This window comes from Bos indicus x Bos taurus, chromosome 2, assembly GCF_003369695.1.
Source record: "Bos indicus x Bos taurus breed Angus x Brahman F1 hybrid chromosome 2, Bos_hybrid_MaternalHap_v2.0, whole genome shotgun sequence".
In the NCBI taxonomy this organism is placed as follows: Eukaryota; Metazoa; Chordata; class Mammalia; order Artiodactyla; family Bovidae; genus Bos; species Bos indicus x Bos taurus.
This window is the reverse complement of record NC_040077.1, coordinates 28,281,932-28,302,158: the sequence shown is the minus strand read 5'-3', so window position 1 is coordinate 28,302,158 and position 20,227 is coordinate 28,281,932. Positions and strand designations below refer to the sequence as shown.

The window sequence follows — 20,227 nt, the reverse complement described above, 5'->3', positions numbered from 1 at the left end:
GAATTTAGTTCTTTGACTTTGTTAATCAGAGTATTATTGTTTTCCTCACTTAGATCTTGCATATATTTTGTTACAAATTCCTAAATATTTCATATTTGTAGTGCTAATGTAAACAGTACTGTTTTTTAAGGAATGTTTATTGAAACATGATATATTCACTCCTTTCAAATGTTAAATTTGATTGATACTGATGTATCAAACTAATCACCACCAAAATCAAGACCCAGAATATGTCCATCATGCCAGTAGGTTCCTTGTCCCTTTGTACTCAATCTTCTTCTTCCATTCTCAGCCTCTGACAAACACAGATTTAATTTCTCTCTCTATTGTTTTACCTTTTCCAGAATATTATAGAAATTCAATCAGATTGTATTTAGCCTTTTGTATCATCTGGCCTCTTTCAAATTCCACTTGTTCACTGTTGGTATATAGGAATGAAATTACTTTTTATGTAATCACATCCTATCCTACAAACTTGCTATAATCATTATTAGTTCTGGGAGATTTTTTGTCAGTTCTTTTAAATTATCTGTATAGTTGATGTCATCTGACAACAAAGACATTTTTATTCTATTCAAATATGTATACCTTTTATTTCCTTTACTTATCTTATTGCATTAGCTACTACTACTACTGCTACTAAGTCGCTTCAGTCATGTACGACTCTGTGCAATGTGCGACCCTATAGACGGCAGCCCACCAGGCTCCCCGTCCCTGGGATTCTCCAGGCAAGAACACTGGAGTGGGTTGCCATTTCCTTCTCCAATGCATGAAAGTGAAAAGTGAAAGGGAAGTCACTCAGTCGTGTCCGACTCTTAGCGACCCCATGGACTGCAGCCCACCAGGCTCCTCCGTCCATGGGATTTTCCAGGCAAGAGTACTGGAGTGGAGTGCCATTGCCTTCTCCCTAGAACTTCTAATACAGTGTTGAAGAGGAGAGGTAAAAGCGGGCACCCTGTCTTGTACCTGATGTTAGTGAGAAAACTTCAAGTTTCTCACCATTAAATATAATATTTAGATGTAGGATTTTTGTGGGTATTGTTTATAAGTTAAGGAAATTCCCCTCTAATCCTTGTTTCCTGAGAGTTTTAATCATGAATGGAACATGCATTTTATCAAATGATTTTTTCTAAATCTATTGATATGATGATATGATTTTTCTATTTTAGGCTGTTGATAATTATATTAACTGATTTTCAAATGTTGAAGCACGTGGTCGTTGTGTATAACTTTTAACCTGAATGTGGCTGTGTACAAGCTCACTAGCTACATCAAAATAATCTCTAGCAAATTAGATTACTCTGTGCTTACTTGGAAAAACTTGGACTTGCATCAAGGTCCCTTCCCTTTTGTTGTTCTTCCAGATCCTGTTGTGGTTTCTATTGCAGATGGGTTTCTTTGAGCCATGAAGATTGCATGGTTGAAGGGTAAGGTTGTCTCCATTTCAAACTCTAGAAGAAAGTAGTACTTCCTGATGGGAATGACCCATCTCTAGTAACAAAGATTTAAGAAAGTAGTAGATTCAGAGTTAAATTTGTTTAAATAACAAATTGATAATTTTCTGTCAAAAAAAAAAATACCACATCAAAGGGTGAAATTAGTGACCATTTAGAATAAAGAATGCCCATGTGAAAATATTAGATAAAAGTTAGTCATTGGAGAAGGAAGCTCCATGATTTTTGCACGTATGCACATGGCAATTGTTATCCTTTCTGAGCAGGATAGTAAAACAAGTATTTGCATTCCCAAATTTTAGTTAAAAGACTTATTATTAACAACATCCAGAATTTACTTACAAATTCTTATACCCATCCCCAAAATCTAGGACCAAATTAATGCACAGCTTATTAGCTTATTATAAGCAAACTGGAAACTGTAACTCTAGAACATGCACAAATTCCAAAAATAAGATATAAATAAGATATTATGAAAGTTTTCTTGGAAAGAGGACTAATTGAACTGGGAAGTTAAAAATGAATTCCAATTCATTTTATAATTAATTATTGTTATGACATAAAAATTGTATAGTGTGTGGAAAATACATCAGAAAACACAATTTCATCATCCCAACAAATCTGTTATCTGTGTTATACATCTTTCAAGCATGTTTTCACATGTATACATATATAGATTTTCACTGTCAAAGCATCCCTACTCAGAGGAAGTCTGAAATTATACCAGGCTCCATAACTTTGCTTTAACTAATGTTTTTTGGTTGAAGGGTAAGGTGGTCTCCATTTCAAACTCTAGAAAAAAGTATCACTTCCTGTTGGGAGTGACCTCATCTGTGTGTGTGTTTGTGTGTGTGTGACCCACATCCTGTGTGTGTGTGTATATGTTGGTTTGGGGATTTTTTTTTTAAATAGAAGTATGGTTGCTTTACAGTGTTGTGTTAATTTATGCTGTATAGCAAAGCAATTCAAATATATATATATATGTATGTATGTATATACACACACACACACACACTTTTAAATTCTTGTCCATGATGGTTTATCACAGGATATTGAATATAGTTCTTTGTGCTACATAGTAGGACCTATTGTTTATCCATTCTGTATATAGTAGTTTGCACGTGCTAACCCCAGCCTTCCACTGCATCCCTTCCCTAATCCTTTCCTTCTTAGCAACTAGAAGTCTGTTCTCTGTGTCTGTGAATCTCTGTTCTCTGTTTCTGTTTCATAGATTGGTTCATTTTTAGATTGCACATATAAGTAATATCATATGGTATTTGTCTCTTTATGACTTCACTTAGTATATTAATCTCTAGTTGCACCATTTTGAGGTATTTTTTTAAATGACATATGTTTTGCTACTTTAGTTATTTTATCAAATAATGTAACATTTGATATACAGGCAGATCCAGTGAATTTCTTCTTGGTGTACTATAAGAGTAATATTAAACGCTGCTGCTGCTGCTAAGTCACTTCAGTCATGTACGACTCTGTGCGACCCTATAGACGGCAGCCCACCAGGCTCCCCCATCCCTGGGATTCTCCAGGCAAGAACACTGGAGTGGGTTGCCATTTCCTTAAATGCTACGTGATTACAAATATGTTTTTTGCACTCAAGTTCATGTCACATAATTAATTTAATATAAACTTATTGAATCTAAAAGAATGAGATTCATTTCTGTGATCACTATTTGTTAGAATCCTATTCCCTACCTCTTACCTATAAAGGAACACTGTGCAAATCCGCTCTGTTTGAGAGACCTGGTTCTTATCAGAATAGTGAGTGATAAAGGTGATGAGAACGTGTAAGGTGTCTGCTTGACAGTTTCCTTGGTGAATGGGAAGTAGCCACAGTGCTTGGCCAAAGTGAGCTGTACTTCTGCTCTCGCTTTGCCAGATGAATTGTACTGTCAATACAACTGCATACTGAAACTCATGAATGAAAACCAACAGTATTTCTCCAAGCCTAAACTTCTAGCACCTATTTTCCTTTTCCATTCTGACATTGTGGTTAAAATGTGATTTTTTAATGAGTTTTTTAAATTATGAATGCAACTCTGATGATATATCAGGATAGGCCATTTTGATAAAAATAGTACTTGTTTTATCTCAACATTTGCTATTTAGGAATTAGCTTTTTAGTGGTAAAATTACTTTTTGTTTATTTTTGTGGTTTTATATGAGCTACTTATTAATTTACTCACTTATTTGTTTTTTGCTGGTAGAGGGTACATTATGGAGATAACTAGCTAAAACATCTGAATAAACAATGCAATTATCTGAATAGTTCACCTACATCATGCCTGACATCTGGATACTGGAAATTATTCTCAATTTCTATTTGGATGACTATAAGTGATACTATAGGAAAGTTATGACCAACCTAGATAGCATATTAAAAAGCAGAGATATTACTTTGCCAACAAAGGTCTGTCTAGTCAAGGGTATGGTTTTTCCAGTAGTCATGTATGGATGTGAGAGTTGGACTGTGAAGAAAGCTGAGTGCTGAAGAATTGATGCTTTTGAACTGTGGTGTTGGAGAAGATTCTTGAGAGTCCCTTGGACTGCAAGGAGATCCAACCAGTCCATCCTAAAGGAGACCAACCCTGGGTGTTCATTGGAAGGACTGATGCTGAGCCTGAAACTCCAATACTTTGGCCACCTCATGCGAAGAGGTGACTCATTGGAAAAGACCCTGATGCAGGGAGGGATTGGGGGCAGGAGGAGAAGGGGACGAGAGGATGGGATGGCTGGATGGCATCACCGACTCGATGGACGTGAGTTTGGGTGAACTCCAGGAGTTGGTGATGGACAGGGAGGCCTGGCGTGCTGAGGTTCATGGGGTCGGACATGACTGAGCAACTGAACTGAACTGAAGTGATACTAAACTCAATCACTCTCAGACACCACTTGCATTAAAACAACTCAGGTCATTCCACTTGCAGGGTATCCATGAAGTGAATCCCTGTTGTGCAGTTCAACAACAAAAATAAAAAGGCTGTTATACACAGTGGCATAGTCACTAAGGAAGAATTCCAAGGACAGTACACAGAATTCCTGGGAATTCTTGGCTCTCAGCCCATTCACTTGCTCACTTACTCATTCTCTCACTTACCCAATAAGTATATGCAGTGCTGTTACAGACACACTTTGGTTTTGGAAATGATGCACTGGAGTAGTAGTATTTAAATTTCCTTCTAGAGAAAATTTCTCTGCTACCCATTTACCCTCCATATTGCCATTCTTAAACTTTTGGTTTGGCTATTTTTGACCGAGTGTATTGTATGGGGCTTTCTGAAATGGCAGTCCCTGCCTTTTGTGTACTGGGAGCACATTATTCTAAAAGTTACCCTAGAGAGGGGGAGTGAAGAATACACCATCCACTTGGAGGATGTGTTGAAGAGCCATCCTCACTGGAGCCATCCTGTGAGATTAACTTTCTGTTTGTGCCTTGTTATTGTTGGGGCTTCTCACGTGGCTCAGTGGTAAAGAATCTGCCTGCTGATAATGCAGGAGACACAAGAGACTCTGGTTCAATCCCTGGGTGAGGAAGATCCACTGGAAGAGGAAATGGCAACCCGCTCCAGTATTCCTGCCTAGAAAATTCCATGCACAAAGAAGCCTGATGGGCTGCAGTCCAAGCCTGGTGAGCTGCAATCCATTGGGTCGCAGAGTCAGACATGACTGAGCAACTGAGCATACATTGTTATTGTTGAGCATTCTCTGTCTCTCTCTCTCTCTCCCCCCTCCCCCCTCCCCCCACACCTTGCCCTCTCTCTCCTTCTCCCTCTTCTCACTGTCATTTCAATCACAAAGTGCTCTGCAGGTGTGATTCATCATTGAAAATACACTCTTGTTACAGACAATTTAGTTTATGTGCTGGAGCAAATGCAGAGTTACAGACAATTTATTTCATGCAACCAGGAAGTTTTCGTATAGGATCATAGCTCCTACTTGGAGGAGCTAAGGACAACAGAAAAGGATTCAGCAGGTTTATGTACAGTTAAAGCAAAAGAAAGGGAGACAGTTTGTGAGCAGCTGAAGCGTTGCAGAAAAGGGAGAGTTTGTGTCTCTTACTGTCTGTACTGCCTTTGATCATTCTCCATTGTAGAAATTATTTTTGTGGACAGACAAAGGCAGAAGCAGAAAACGACAGTATAAATTAGAATTCATCCCTTGTCAGAAAGCGACAGGTGTATCTTAAGGGAAGTATAACAGTGTGTGTTTTCTGCCTGAGCAACAACCTATGGGAACTAGAATCTAGGAGGCAGCTGGGAATTGGTAGGACAAGAATCAGAAGTCAAAATGGGGGAGGGAGGAGAAAATCGGGGAAAGCTTTGCATAGTGCCAGGGCCCAAGCCAAGGTTTCAAGACTTGAAAGATCCTACTCAGGACAGAAGAGGGAATCAGTACATTCTCAGAGATCTACTGGTGACTGACACATCTCAGGGCTGACAGCTTCCAGGGAGAGACAACCACACACACACACACCCTTCCCTGGTCCTGTAGACAGATGAAATTCAGTCCTATAGTAAAATAGAGGTTCTTTGTGACACCAGGGACTGTATAGTCCATGGAATTCTCCAGGCCAGAATACTAGAGTGGGTAGCTGTTCCCTTCTCCCGGCAATCTTCCCAACACAAGGATCAAACCCAGGTCTCCCACATTGCAGGCAAATTCTTTACCATCTGGGCCACCGGGGAAGCCCAAGAATACTGGAATGGGTAGCCTATCTCTTCTCCAGTGGATCTTCCTGACTCAGGAATCCAACTGGGGTCTCCTGCATCACAGGTGCATTCTTTACTAGCTGAGCCAGCAGCGTAGCTGAGAGCAGGCCAGGGTGGGTTTGTCATATGAGTTACATTATTTTCAACTTCTCATCCCTTTGGGGGTAGACTTCTATGCCTCATCTTTTGATAATGGTGAATTCTTTTTTGATACTTTGATTGCCTTCTTCATGGATATTACCGTTGGATGTAGTATTCTGAGTGAGTGAAAGTTGCTCAGTCGTGTCTGACTCTTTGCAACCCCATGGACTGTATAGTCCATGGAATTCCCCAGGCCAGAATACTGGAGTGGGTAACCTTTCCCTTCTCCAGGGGATCTTCCAAACCCAGGGATCAAACCCAGGTCTCCCTCATTTCAGGCAGATTCTTTAGCAGCTGAGCCACAGAGGAAGCCCAAGAATACTAGAATGCGTAGCCTATCCCTTCTCCAGGGGATCTTCCTAACCCAGGAATCGAACCAGGGTCTCCTGCAATTCCGGCGGATTCTTTACCAACTGAGCTGTCAGAGAAGCCCAGTATTCTATGTTGCTTTTATTGAAAATAAGAAATCTGTTTTGTGTAAAAGAGAAAAAGAAGTTTACTAATTACTCTTCTCAGATGTTAATTGTATTACCAGTACTTATTTACTTGGAATCTTTGCATAATAATCACAAGCTTTGATGTATGCTACAGTATTGATGTACTGTAATGTAAATATAAATTCCATTTGTATTAGAGAATTCCCTGCACAGCTTCTCTGAAGTTAATGAATCTGTACAATACATCACAGACTGAGTATTTCTTCCTCTTTTTGATGTGATGTGAGTGGATTATATTATATAAACATTTGACCCTTTTTCTCAAAGAGGCTGAGATTATTCCAAGAGAAAGACTTGTGTCTTTTACTTGTCATTGATCACAGTTTACAATTCTCCAGATGTACTGAATAAGTAGAGAATATCAGATATTTGAAATTTTTCATTTAATTAGCTTTTAATTAACTTTCTATGTCCTTTAATGAGAATCCCAGTTCTTTGTAATCATACAGAGTTCGTGACTCCTATGCTTCCTTAATGCCACTGAAACCGTAATTTTAAATAATAATTGGTTACTTAAAATATAGTACCATGGTAGATAAGCTATAAGTCTATGGCTTTGAATTAGCATGCTCTTTGACAAAGTTTTTATCCCACTGCTTTGGGAACCAGAAAATTTAAGAAAGAGTTGTTTAAAATTGTATAAAACCCAGAAGTAGCAAAAAACGAGTTCTTAAACCATGTGACACAAATATTAGTGAACCAGATAAGTAAAAATTGAACTGGCCCAAGAATTACCTCTATCCCTCACCTCCATCTCTACTCCACCCCCACCACCCCCAAGAGAGCCCAGCACAATGTGGAGAAGAACATACTCAATGAGCTAGTGAGTCAAAAAATTTTTTTACTAAAAAATCTAAATTCTTTAAAGGTAAAAATTCTACTCTTGCCTGAAATACTGTAGTTTTCTATAATATTGTTGAGGTCTTCTATAAAATGTCACTGAACTGATGTCACCATTCACCATTTTGTGATGATTGATCTAAGATTGTGATGAATCTTGCCTTTGAACCTTATAGTAAAAATAGTTTAAAGGGTAAACAAAAAGAATTATAAGGCAGCGGGTGACATGTTTTATTACCTGAGAACAAAATATACTTAAGAAACCTACTTATGTTAAAACTGATGATTATTGATGTACTCTCCTTATTTGATAGTAGTGTTAACTAGAAAACTAAACAACTTGTTCAAAATTGCAAAGCAAGAGTTTTGCTTTCATTTAGTAAGTCCAGTAATATATATATATATATATATATAAAAGTCCATTATGGGTTAGCTGGAAATATGAAGTATATTCCAAAGCATTAAAATTTCATCTTTTAATATTTTATTTGAAAGTATTTCCATTCTAAATTTATTTTCATACATTTAGTTGGAATTCATCGCAATTAGCCAAACTTATACTGAGATTTTCCATCCTCATAAATCTTTTTGCTCCAAAGATAAAGCTTAACAGTATTGTTTATTGTTTCCTGTAAACTGCAGACCAGTGAAATATTGACAGAGAATGTTTGTATTTGATACATTAAGTGATAAAGCTTCAATCAGTTACCTAAAGATAATATTTTAAAATGTAATATTTCTCACTAATATCAACAGATTTTCCTTGCATTTATCCTAAGTTTTTCATTTAATCCGATCATGCCTGCTGCAGGGCACTTCTGTTGTTGCTCTTGTTGTTCAGATGCTTAGTCATGTCCAACTCTCTGCGACCCCATGGACTTCAGCATGCTAGCCTCCTCTGTCCTCCACTATCTCCAGGAATTTGCTTAAATTCATGTCCATTGAGTCAGTGATGCCATCCAATCAGCTCATCCTCTGCCACCCGCTTCTCCTTTTGCCTTCGATGTTTTCCAGCATCAGGGTCTTTTCCAGTGAGTCAGCTCTTCACATCAGGTGGCCAAAGTACTGAAGCTTTAACTTCAATGTCAGTCCTTCCAATGAATATTCAGGGTTGATTTCCTTTAGGATTGACTAGTTTGATCTCCTTGAAGTCCAAGGGATGTTCGGGAGTCTTCTCCAACACCACAGTTCGAAAGCATCTATTCTTTGGTGCTCAGCCTTCTTTATGGTCCAACTCTCACATCTGTACATGACTACTGGAAAAACCTTAGCCTTGACTATACGGACCTTCATTGGCAAAGTGTATCTCTGCTTTATAATATGCTGTCTATGTTGGTCACAGCTTTTCTTCCAATGAGCAAGCATCTTTTAATTTCATGGCTGCAATCACCATCCACAGTGATTTTGGAATCCAAGAAAATAAAATCTGTCACTGCTTCCACTTTTCCCCTTGTATTTGCCAGGAAGTGATGGGGCTAGATGCCATGATCTTTTCTGATATTGAGTTTCAAGCCAGTCTTTACATTCTCCTCTTTCACCCTTATCAAGAGGCTCTTTAGTTCCTCTTCTCTTTCTGCCATTAGGATGGTATCACCTGCATATCTGAAGTTGTTGATATTTCTCCCGGCAATCTTGATTCCAGCTTGTGCTTCATCCAGCCTGGCATTTCACATGATGTACTCTGCATAGAAGTTAAATAAGCAGGGTGACAATTTATAGCCTTTATGTATTCCTTTCCCAATTTTGAACCAGTTAGTTGTTCCAAGTCCGGTTCTAACTGTTGCTTCTTGACCCATATAAAGATTTCTCAGGAGATAGGTAAGATTATCTGTTACTCCCGTCTCTTAAAGAATTTCCCACAGTTTGTTGTGATCCACACAGTCAAAGACTTTAGCATAGGGCACTTTCATCACTGGGTTATTCTAGAGGTGGAAATGTAGGTGAACAGTATGATCCTCACTAGTGTTCTCTCTCAAGGTTTACTCCTAAGCTCAAAGCCAATCCAGGGTGGGGAGAGTCCAGACCCTGAAGGGAGACCCTCACGTGCCAGATGGGTCACTGTACATCAAACCAAGTAAATATCTAAACCCCCATATCTCCCAGACAACATCTCATAGAAACTTAGAAACCAAGAATCTTTGATCACTTTTACTCTGTTATTAAAAGACTGATTACTTATTCAGAAACACTTGAATTCTGATGCCTCTGAGACAGTGGCTGTCAGACATTTTTATCTCTTTACCCTCTTAAAAATTATCGAAGCCTCCCAAAGGGCTTTTTATTGTGTGAATTGTATTTATGAATTTTTTCATATTAGATATTAAAATTGAAAGATGTATAACATTTTTGTTTAGTTTTAGGAGGAATAAAGTCATTATATATTAAAAAGAAATAGTTTCCTTTTAAAAGAAAATAATTACATTTTCCTAAACAAGTTAATGAGGTGATGGCATAGTTTTATATTTTAGCAAATCTCAATACTGTCTGGCCTAATAGAAAAGAACTGGATTCTCATATCTGCTCTTGCAATCAATTTATTGTGATCGATTATTTTGTTTGAAGTTTTAGAAGAAAATCAAGCCCCACAGAAACAAGTAGTTGGAAAGGAAAGGATCTTATTGACCTCCTAAAATTATATCAGAGACATACAGGGATCCAAGGACCTCACTTAGAGAATCTCTGCTCCAGAAAATACAAGGTCTTATTTCATCCAGTGGTTGGAGAAACTAACAATTGAAGAGCCCCAGTTTCAGCATTCAGAAATTACAATGAGACTCTTTGTTCCAAGAATCACAAAAGTCCATCAGCAAACACTGCTTTGTGAGACGTGTTCTTGTAATTCAAAGCTTGTGTGGCCCAGCAGAGTCATTTTAGCCCACAGCCGTCTCCTATATTCTGATACGCTGCCCTTCAGACATTTTAAAGTTCATAAAACCCTACATTCTGACATCTAGATGCCTTGAAACTTGAAGGACAATAGTCAGTTCAAACCTCTTATGTAAAGCCTTGATATTTCTACCAATTTCTGGTATAAAATATCTGAGAAGACGTGTCCCAGTTCTGAGACACCATAGTACTTTGCAACCAAACACATTATGGGTATGGTTCTTTCATTCCCTTGCCAATGATAAATACCTTAATTTTTTGTGGTTCTGAAAGTGCTTGGTTGACTCCTGATCCTATATATATATACCTTTTCAGCTGTTGTCTTTTTCCTCGGGGATATATTTTGCATCTCTGGAGTCTCTGAACAAATCATTGTAAACCAAATTACTTCTTCATAATGGAACTTCTTATCTCCCTTAAGATGTTACAGTTCAATTCCTTTATCTTTGAGATGACACTAAGAAGGACCAAATGACTTTCCCTAGGGTACACAGAGAGTAGAACAGAATTTATATCTATCCCTTTATGAACTCTTAACAATAGCGTGGCTAGACTTTCTAGTGGACTAAACTAAATATGGCCCTATAATGGGAGCCACGCTCATGACCTCCCAGAGTTGAAACATTCTATAATTGCCCCACCACTAACCCTAAAGGCCAACATTGTATTAGTGTTAAGGGAGGTGGGGACCTTCCTTTTAGATCCATAAATTGTTCAGGATCTCTAAGAATGAAGGGCAACCCTGAGTCAAACCAATTAAGGTCAGAGTAGATCTCTCCAAGGAAGAAGCAGTTCTGAAAAGTTATGTCCAGTTATTATGATATTGCTGACTTATATTTAATAATCATAAGGGATTTGATTTAGGTCATACCTGAATGGTCTAGTAGTTTTCCCTACTTTCTTCAATTTAAGTCTGAATTTGACAATAAGGAGTTCATGATCTGAGCCACAGTCAGCTCCCAGTCTTGTTTTTGCTGACTATATAGAGCTTCTCCATCTTTGGCTGCAAAGAATATAATCAATCTGATTTCGGTGTTGACCATCTGGTGATGTCCAAGTGTAGAGTCTTCTCTTGTGTTGTTGGAAGAGGGTGTTTGCTATGACCAGGGAATTTTTTTGGCAAAACTCTATTAGCCTTTGCTCTGCTTCATTCCGTACTCCAAGGCCAAATTTGCCTGTTACTCCAGGTGTTTCTTGACTTCCTACTTTTGCATTCCAGTCCCCTAGAATTAAAAGGACATCTTTTTTGGGTGTTAGTTCTAAAAGGTCTTGTAGGTTTTCATAGAACCATTCAACTTCAGCTTCTTCAGCATTACTGGTTGGGGCATAGGCTTGGATTACCGTGATATTGAATGGTTTGCCTTGGAAACGAACAGAGATCATTCTGTCATTTTTGAGATTGCATCCAAGTACTGCATTTCAGACTCTTTTGTTGACCATGATGGCCACTCCATTTCTTCTGAGGGATTCCTGCCCGCAGTAGTAGATATAATGGTCATCTGAGTTAAATTCACCCATTCCAGTCCATTTTAGTTCACTTATTCCTAGAATGTCGACATTCACTCTTGCCATCTCCTGTTTGACCACTTCCAATTTGTCTTGATTCATGGACCTAAGGTTCCAGGTTCCTATGCAATATTGCTCTTTACAGCATTGGACCTTGCTTCTATCACCAGTCACATCCACAGCTGGGTATTGTTTTTGCTTTGGCTCCCTCCCTTCATTCTTTCTGGAGTTATTTCTCCACTGATCTCCAGTAGCATATTGGGCACCTACTGACCTGGGGAGTTCCTCTTTCAGTATCCTCTCATTTTGCCTTTTCATACTATTCATGGGTTCTCAAGAATATCAAAGTGGTTTGCCATTCCCTTCTCCAGTGGACCACATTCTGTCAGACTTCTCCACCATGACCCTTCCCTCTTGGGTGGCCCCTCACAACATGGCTTAGTTTCATTGAGTTAGACCAGGCTGGTCCGTGTGATCAGATTAGCTAGTTTTCTGTGATTATGATTTCAGTGTGTCTGCCCTCTGATGCCATCTCGCAACACCTACCGTCTTACTTGGGTTCCTCTTACCTTGGACGTGGGGTATCTCTTCATGGCACTCCAGCAAAGCGCAGCCGCTGCTCCTTACCTTGGACAAGTCACCCCTCCTGACCTTGAAAGTGGTGTAGCTCCTCTCGGCCCTCCTGCGCCTGAGCAGCCGCCACTCCTTGGTTGTGGGTTTGCTCCTCTCCACCGCCACCCCTGACCTCAGATGTGGGGTAGCTCCTATCAGGCGCCACCTCTGTCCTAGGACATGGGGTAGCTCCTCTTGGCCGCTCCTGCACCATTGCAGCCTGGCATTCTCGGTCACAGCCCCTCACCTTGGGCGTGGGGTAGCTCCTCTTGGCCGTCCTTTGTGACATTGTACAGGAGACAGGGATCAAGACCATCCCCATGGAAAAGAAATGCAAAAAAGCAAAATGGCTATCTGAGGAGGCCTTACAAATAGCTGTAAAAAGAAGAGAAGCAAAAAGGAAAGATATAAGCAGCTGAATGCAGAGTTCCAAAGAATAGCAAGGAAAGATAAGAAAGCCTTCTTCAGTGATCAATGCAAAGAAATAGAGGAAAACAACAAAATGGGAAAGACTAGAGATCTCTTCAAGAAAATTAGAGATACCAAGGGAACATTTCATGCAAAGATGGGCTCGAAAAAGGACAGAAATGGTATGGACCTAAGAGAAGCAAAAGATATTAAGAAGAAGTGGCAAGAATACACAGAAGAACTGTACAAAAAAGATCTTCATGACCCAGATAATCACGATGGTATGATCACTCACCTAGAGCCAAACATCCTGGAATGTGAAGTCAAGTGGGCCTTAGAAAGCATCACTACGAACAAAGCTAGTGGAGGTGATGGAATTCCAGTTGAGCTATTTCAAATCCTGAAAGATGATGCTGTGAAAGCACTGCACTCAATATGCCAGCAAATTTGGAAAACTCAGCAGTGGCCACAGAACTGGAAAAGGTCAGTTTTCATTCCAATCCCAAAGAAAGGCAATGCCAAAGAATGCTCAAACTACCGCACAATTGTACTCATCTCACACGCTAGTAAAGTAATGCTCAAAATTCTCCAAGCCAGGCTTCAGCAATACGTGAACCATGAATTTCCAGATGTTCAAGCTGGTTTTAGAAAAGGCAGAGGAACCAGAGGTCAAATTGCCAACATCCACTGGATCATGGAAAAAGCAAGAGAGTTCCAGAAAAACATCTATTTCTGCTTTATTGACTATGCCAAAGCCTTTGACTGTGTGGGTCACAATAAACTGTGGAAAATTCTGAAAGAGATGGGAATACCAGACCACCTGACCTGCCTCTTGAGAAACCTATATGCAGGTCAGGAAGCAACAGTTAGAACTGGACATGGAACAACAGACTGGTTCCAAATAGGAAAAGGAGTACGTCAAGGCTATATACTATCACCCAGCTTATTTAACTTATATGCAGAGTACATCATGAGAAACGCTGTGCTGGAAAAAGCACAAGCTGGAATCAAGATTGCCGGGAGAAATATCAATCACCTCAGATATGCAGATGATACCACCCTTATGGCAGAAAATGAAGAGGAACTAAAAAGCCTCTTGATGAAAGAGAGAGAGGAGAGTGAAAAAGTTGGCTTAAAGCTCAACATTCAGAAAATTAAGATCATGGCATCTGGTCCCATCACTTCATGGGAAATAGATGGGGAAACAGTTGAAACAGTGTCAGACTTCATCTTTTTGGGCTCCAAAATCACTGCAGGTGGTGATTGCAGCCATGAAATTAAAAGACGCTTACTCCTTGGAAGGAAAGTTATGACCAACCTAGATAGCATATTAAAAAGCAGAGACGTTACTTTACCAACAAAGGTCCATATAGTCAAGGCTATGGTTTTTCCAGTGGTCATGTATGGATGTGAGAGTTGGACTGTGAAGAAAGTTGAGTGCCAAAGAATTGATGCTTTGAACTGTGGTGTTGGAGAAGACTCTTGTGAGTCCCTTGGACTGCAAGGAGATCTAACCAGTGCATCCTAAAGGAGATCAGTCCTGGGTGTTCTTTGGAAGGAATGATGCTGAAGCTGTAACTCCAGTACTTTGTTTGGCCACCTCATGTGAAGAGTTGACTCATTGGAAAAGACCCTGATGCTGGGAGGGATTGGGGGCAGGAGGAGAAGGGGTCGACAGAAGATGAGATGGCTGGATGGCATCACCGACTCGATGGACGTGAGTTTGGGTGAACTCCGGGGGTTGGTGATGGACAGGGAGGCCTGGCGTGCTGCAGTCCATGGGTTCGCAAAGAGTTGGACACGACTGAGCGACTGAACTGAATTGACTTATATTTAGGAATATCGAATGGGTAAAAAGTTCTTCTAATATTAGGGATCAAATATGCCTTAATAGATCTTGATTCTTTAAGGCAGAGATGTTGGCTTCTCCATGAAACAGGTTTGAGTACTTCTTAGTTGCCTCCTCCTCAGGGAGGAAAAAAAATGACTTCCCTGGGAGCTATCCATGGTGCTCATCTCAGGACATCATTTTTTCCGCCTGCTTTGCCAGCTTAGGTCCACTACTTCCAAGTAGTTCTAGAATTTCAAGCTCCTTTGTGAGTCTTGTGATTATTGCTTGAAGCAGCACCTATGTTTGTCATACCCAGAGGCCTTGTGCTGCAAGTTAATAACGTCATCCCTGTTCCCTACCTGTTCCTCTCTTTCTTTGTGGCAGTTTTATCTTTTCATGAATTTTCAGCCCCGCTATTGCTCCTGGCTTGGTCTCCACTAGTCCAGGCACATTGCCCTGCCTGAGACAAAGCAGCAGCCAAGACTCATCTTAAGAGTAAACAGTAAGCATGATTTAATGATGACAGGAGAAACCACCTTGCCCCAGAGCCTTTTTCCCTTGTAGACTTGCAATTTGACAAAGCTCATATTTGGCGATGCAGAATCAAAGAACAACAGGGACTGGATTTACAAAGGCACTGGGTTAAACACTTTGGATACTTTATCTAATTAACATTCACAACATCCCCTTGAGATAAATATCATTATCCCCCAATTTATGGTCAAAAGAACCAAGACTCCAAGAGGTTAATAACATGTGTAACTTAGCAGAACTAGTATGTGGCAGAGGCAGTTTTGTCTTTCATTCTATCTGACTGCACCCAGTGCATTCTGCAAGGCTGAATGCAGTCTACAAGAATTGCAGGTATCTTTAAATTCATTGTTATTTACATGTAATTGACATTTGATCTTTAATATCTCTTTGATTTAGTCACTCCATCATTTCTGTGTCACATGTTCATTCACCCTTCTCTAACTAAGGTTAGAGAAGATGTATGTTCTTTACAAACCAACTGATTGAGTGCAGGTATAAAGCTGTGTCATCATAAACATCTAACCCGTCTCTCTATACCATGTAACAGACAATTAAGTCACAGTGATTTGCTCTAGGCCAGAAGCTCACTGACCATCACAAGGCATCTATACTTTTTTTGAGCTTAAGAGATATCATTAACAACACAAAGCCCCAAAGCCAATGTGAAGGGAAATTTTGTAAGTGATGGAGTTAAGCTTTGTTCTTTGGGAGGTAGAGGTGATTATCCCCATCAGCTTTTCACACTTTTCCAGTTCATTTTCTGTTTTCACTTAATCTTCAGCCTCTCCTAATTTCAAAGTCCCAGGGCTCAGAGAACTAACGCTGGGCTAAGCACTTAGTTGACCAGCCAACTAGTCTTTTACCTATGATGTGATGCCATTGATGAGTTTACCTCATCCTTCTTTTAAGATACTCGACAGATGACTTTTGGTAGATATATAGACTCCTCTTTTATGTCATTTCATAGGACTTTACTTTTTCTTTTTTTGTACTGTTTACAGTATTACATATTTACTGTCAAAATAAAACATGAAAAAGAACATTCATCCTGTTTTATTCCAAGTTGAGGACTTCATTTTAACTGTGCGGTACAGCAGTCAAAGGTTGTCTTCACCATTCCCGCAAGGCCCAAAGGTCCTCTTTAGTTTTAAAGTACCCAGGCATGTCCCAAAGTCACTTCATGGTGGTGGGACAAGGACTTTTGGTAACTGCTAGGCATGATGGTCGAGTACCCACCCAGAGACCTTTAAGCCTGCTCTCCAGACCTGCTCCAAAGTGTTCCTGGGATCTAAGTGCCTCTTTGTAGGTAGTGGTCATGCCTTTAGCACGCTGGCTCAGCCTTGTCCCCTGGCAGTGGACCTTATCATACCACTGGCCCCGCTGGGACTCCTGTCTTTACCCTTCTTCCTCAGCCTCCCCTTCTGTTTCTCTTTCATTCCTTTAATCCCTTCCCATCAAAGCCATATTTCCTTATCATTAGTGATTCTTGGATTATCTGGAAATTTTAAAAAATTTTCTTAAATCCAAAGTTGACACCATTAACAACGAAAAAAGAATGTTTCACTTCTGAATGGCAGTGAACTCTTTCTTTCAGAACACACCCTTTAATCCCTATAAAGCAAGAGAATTGCCTGTGTTCTTTCCTAGAGAGTACTATATTCCCCACCCTGAATAGGTCTAATTATCAATTCAAGGTTAAGGGCTCCTTTCATATCAGCAAAGGGTTAAATGTTTATACCACACTTTATACATATGAAAGAATGTGATTAAATATCACCTAAATTCTCAGTTTCCTAGAACACCATGTTATATGGTGTTGCAGAATGAATGTTTACATCTCCCCAGAATTGAAGCTCTAATCACACCCCACCCTCAATGTGATGAGGTTGGGAAGTAGGGTCTTTGGGAGTTAATTAGTTTTAGATGGGGTCTTGAGGGTGGGGCCCTCCTATCAGGATTAGTGTCTCTGTAAGAAGAGGAAGCAATCAGAGCTGTCTGTCTCTTCCCCTTGTGAGGACACAGGAAGAAAACTGCAGGTCAAGAAAAGAGCCCTCACCAGAAGCCAACCATGCTGCACTCTGATTTTGAACTTCAAGTCTCCAGAGCTCTGAGAAAAAAAATTCTGTTTTTCAAGCTTCCTATTCTATAGTACTCTGTTAGGGCAACCCAAGCAAACCAACACATATTATCTTCCATATGCATTTCTTTGTTTATTTATTCATTCATTCTACTTTAAAATTAAAATCACATTTGTGCTACATGGTTTTTTTTTTTTAACAATTTCTCCTTCATAACTCCTGATGATACCATACCATACTATTATATGTCCCTGTCTTTTGCATTAATTTCCTGGGGCTGGCTACTGAAACAAATTACCACAAACTTGATAATTTAAAACAATAGAAATTTATTACATCACAGTTCTGGAGGCCAGAAGTCTAAAATCAAGTCTTTTGACAGGACTGAACTGTCCCCTGAGATTCTAGGCAGAAACTGTTCCTTGCCTCCTCTAGCCTGTGGAGGATGCAGCTGTTCATTGGATTTTTGCTATGTCACTTGCAAAACTCTGCCTTCATCTTCACAGTGCATTCTCCACTGTATGTGTGTGTCTGTCTCAAAATTCCCTCTGCCCCTCCTGAATAAGCATAGTTGTGAAAATTTTAGGGCCCACTACAATAACCCAAGCTAAACACCTAGTCTCAAGATCCTTTATTTAATCACATTTTTTGCCATCTAAGGTAATAATCACTGTTTTGCCACATGAGGTATTATTCACAGGTTCTGAGGATTAGAAAGAAAATACACATTTGGGGGGAGTGGCATCTTTTTTCAGCTTACCACAGTCCATCTTCTTGCCCCCCAAAATTCACATCCAGCCTATATCCTATCCCAATATCCTCCCAAGTCTCAACTTATCATACCATCAGTGTAAGCCTAAAACTTACATCTAAGGATTATTGGCTCAGAAGTCCTAAGTCTCATTGTGTAAATCACCTAAATCAAGTAGATGTGAGCTGGGTATGTTTCATTGTGGGGCAGACTTCTTTTCTATCTGTGGACCTACTAAACTATAAGTAAAGTTATTTACTTCCAAATTACAGTGGTGGGACAGGCATAGAATAACCTTAGGGACATTTCCATTCCGTAAGGGAAAAAATGAAAGAATGTGGTGTCCATCATTCATAGTCATACATTTTTGCTGGCCATCAATAGTTCTGCATTTTTTCCCAGTGACATGACACTTCTCATAACATGGGATCTTTATCTTGACGTTTCCCCACTCTTAGGGTTGATATTAAATTTTTGAGGCAAATCAAAAGACCCCAAAAGCCATATAGGTTTTCTTTTTGCTCTATTTAGTTTTGTTGTTTTCTTACTTATATTATAAATAAATGAAAGTTAAACAGCTTCTCTTGAAAGTCAGTCAGAAGCTTTTGATAAATTAGTGCTTGAGTGAGGGTCCTCCATGCTGTATGAATCAGCCAGACTAGCTTCTCCTGGCTTGGAAAATTCTGTCCTGTATTCCTAAGATTTGACTATTTTTAGTGCCTTTAATTGTATCATCTGATATGCAGCCAGACACAATCTTCTGTGCACACAATATTTTACATGTCAAAGTAGTATCAAAGTGTATTTGTAGACAATTAAAATGACAACTAAAATTACAATTAGAAGTGCAAATGTTAAAAATGAAACATATATGGTGGTACTATTACAAATAGCTCAACTGAAGTGGCACACAGATAACAGAAACAGATAACATACAGCTAAGGCTTCCCTGGTAGCTCAGTGGTAAAGAATCCGCCTGCCAATGTGGATTTGATCCCAGGTTTGATCCCTGGGTTGGGAGGATCCTCTGGAAAAGGGAATAGCAATCCACTCCAGTATTCTTGCCTAGGAAATCCTATAAACAGAGGAGCCTGGCAGGCTACAGTCCATGAGGTCACAGTGTTGGGTACAACTTAGCAATTGAATATGCACGCACACACACTTGCATGCCCAGGGAAAATAAGTGACAACTTACTCATCTGCTTAGTACCTGTTGAATTGTCTCAAGATTGACTGTGAGATACTTCCCAATTTCAGAAATGTCAAACAGCAAACTATGTGTATCTTAGACTTTAGGATATGGTATTCCCATATAATTTAATATTTTTATAGTATCATTTTTAATGGCTGCATATTCTTTTACTGTTTGGATGCATACAACTCATCTCTTATTAAGTAGTTTGTTTTCAATCTTTCTATTACTGAAGTTTGTAGTAATTATCCTGGCACTGAAATGGAGCTCAGATATTTAACATTTATTCCAGAAAATATCTTAATGGGAATTAAGTATTCTGGATTAGTATGCTAAAAAAAAAATACCATTTTTATCTCAATTCCTTATTTGTTTTTCTTCATTACTCTCATTTTAACTTACCAGTGTGTTCTTTGGAGAAATTAACTAGGTAGTTCATCAGTTACTCATACCTTATCCTTATACTTGTTGTTCAGTTGCTCAGTTGTGTCCAACTCTTCAGCTCCTTGGGCTGCAGCATGCCAGGCTTCCCTGTCCTTCACTATCTCCTGGAGTTTGCCCAAACTCATGTCCATTGAGTCAATGATGCCATCCAACCACCTCATCCTGTCACCCCTTCTCCTCCTGCCTTCAATCTTTCCCAGCATCAGGGTCTTTTCCAATGAGTCAGCTCTTCGCATCAGGTGGCCAAAGTATTGGAGCTTCAGCTTTAGCATCAGTCCTTCGAAAGTGTATTCAGGGTTGATTTCCTTTAGCATTGACTAGTTTGA

General features: G+C 39.5%; 1 protein-coding gene across 9 annotated transcripts in view; it reads left to right on the top strand.

The window, feature by feature from the left end:
* B3GALT1 (beta-1,3-galactosyltransferase 1) overlaps positions 1-20,227 on the top strand; it is a 638,472-nt gene that overhangs the window by 481,598 nt on the left and 136,647 nt on the right. For 7 of the 9 annotated variants that reach the window (XM_027558587.1, XM_027558604.1, XM_027558633.1 and 4 more), the window contains one exon: positions 1,365-1,427. The exons of the other annotated variants lie outside the window; for them this stretch is intronic. The gene's annotated coding sequence lies outside the window, so the exon portion shown is untranslated. The remainder of the gene's footprint in view (positions 1-1,364; positions 1,428-20,227) is intronic. 9 annotated transcript variants of the gene reach the window in all.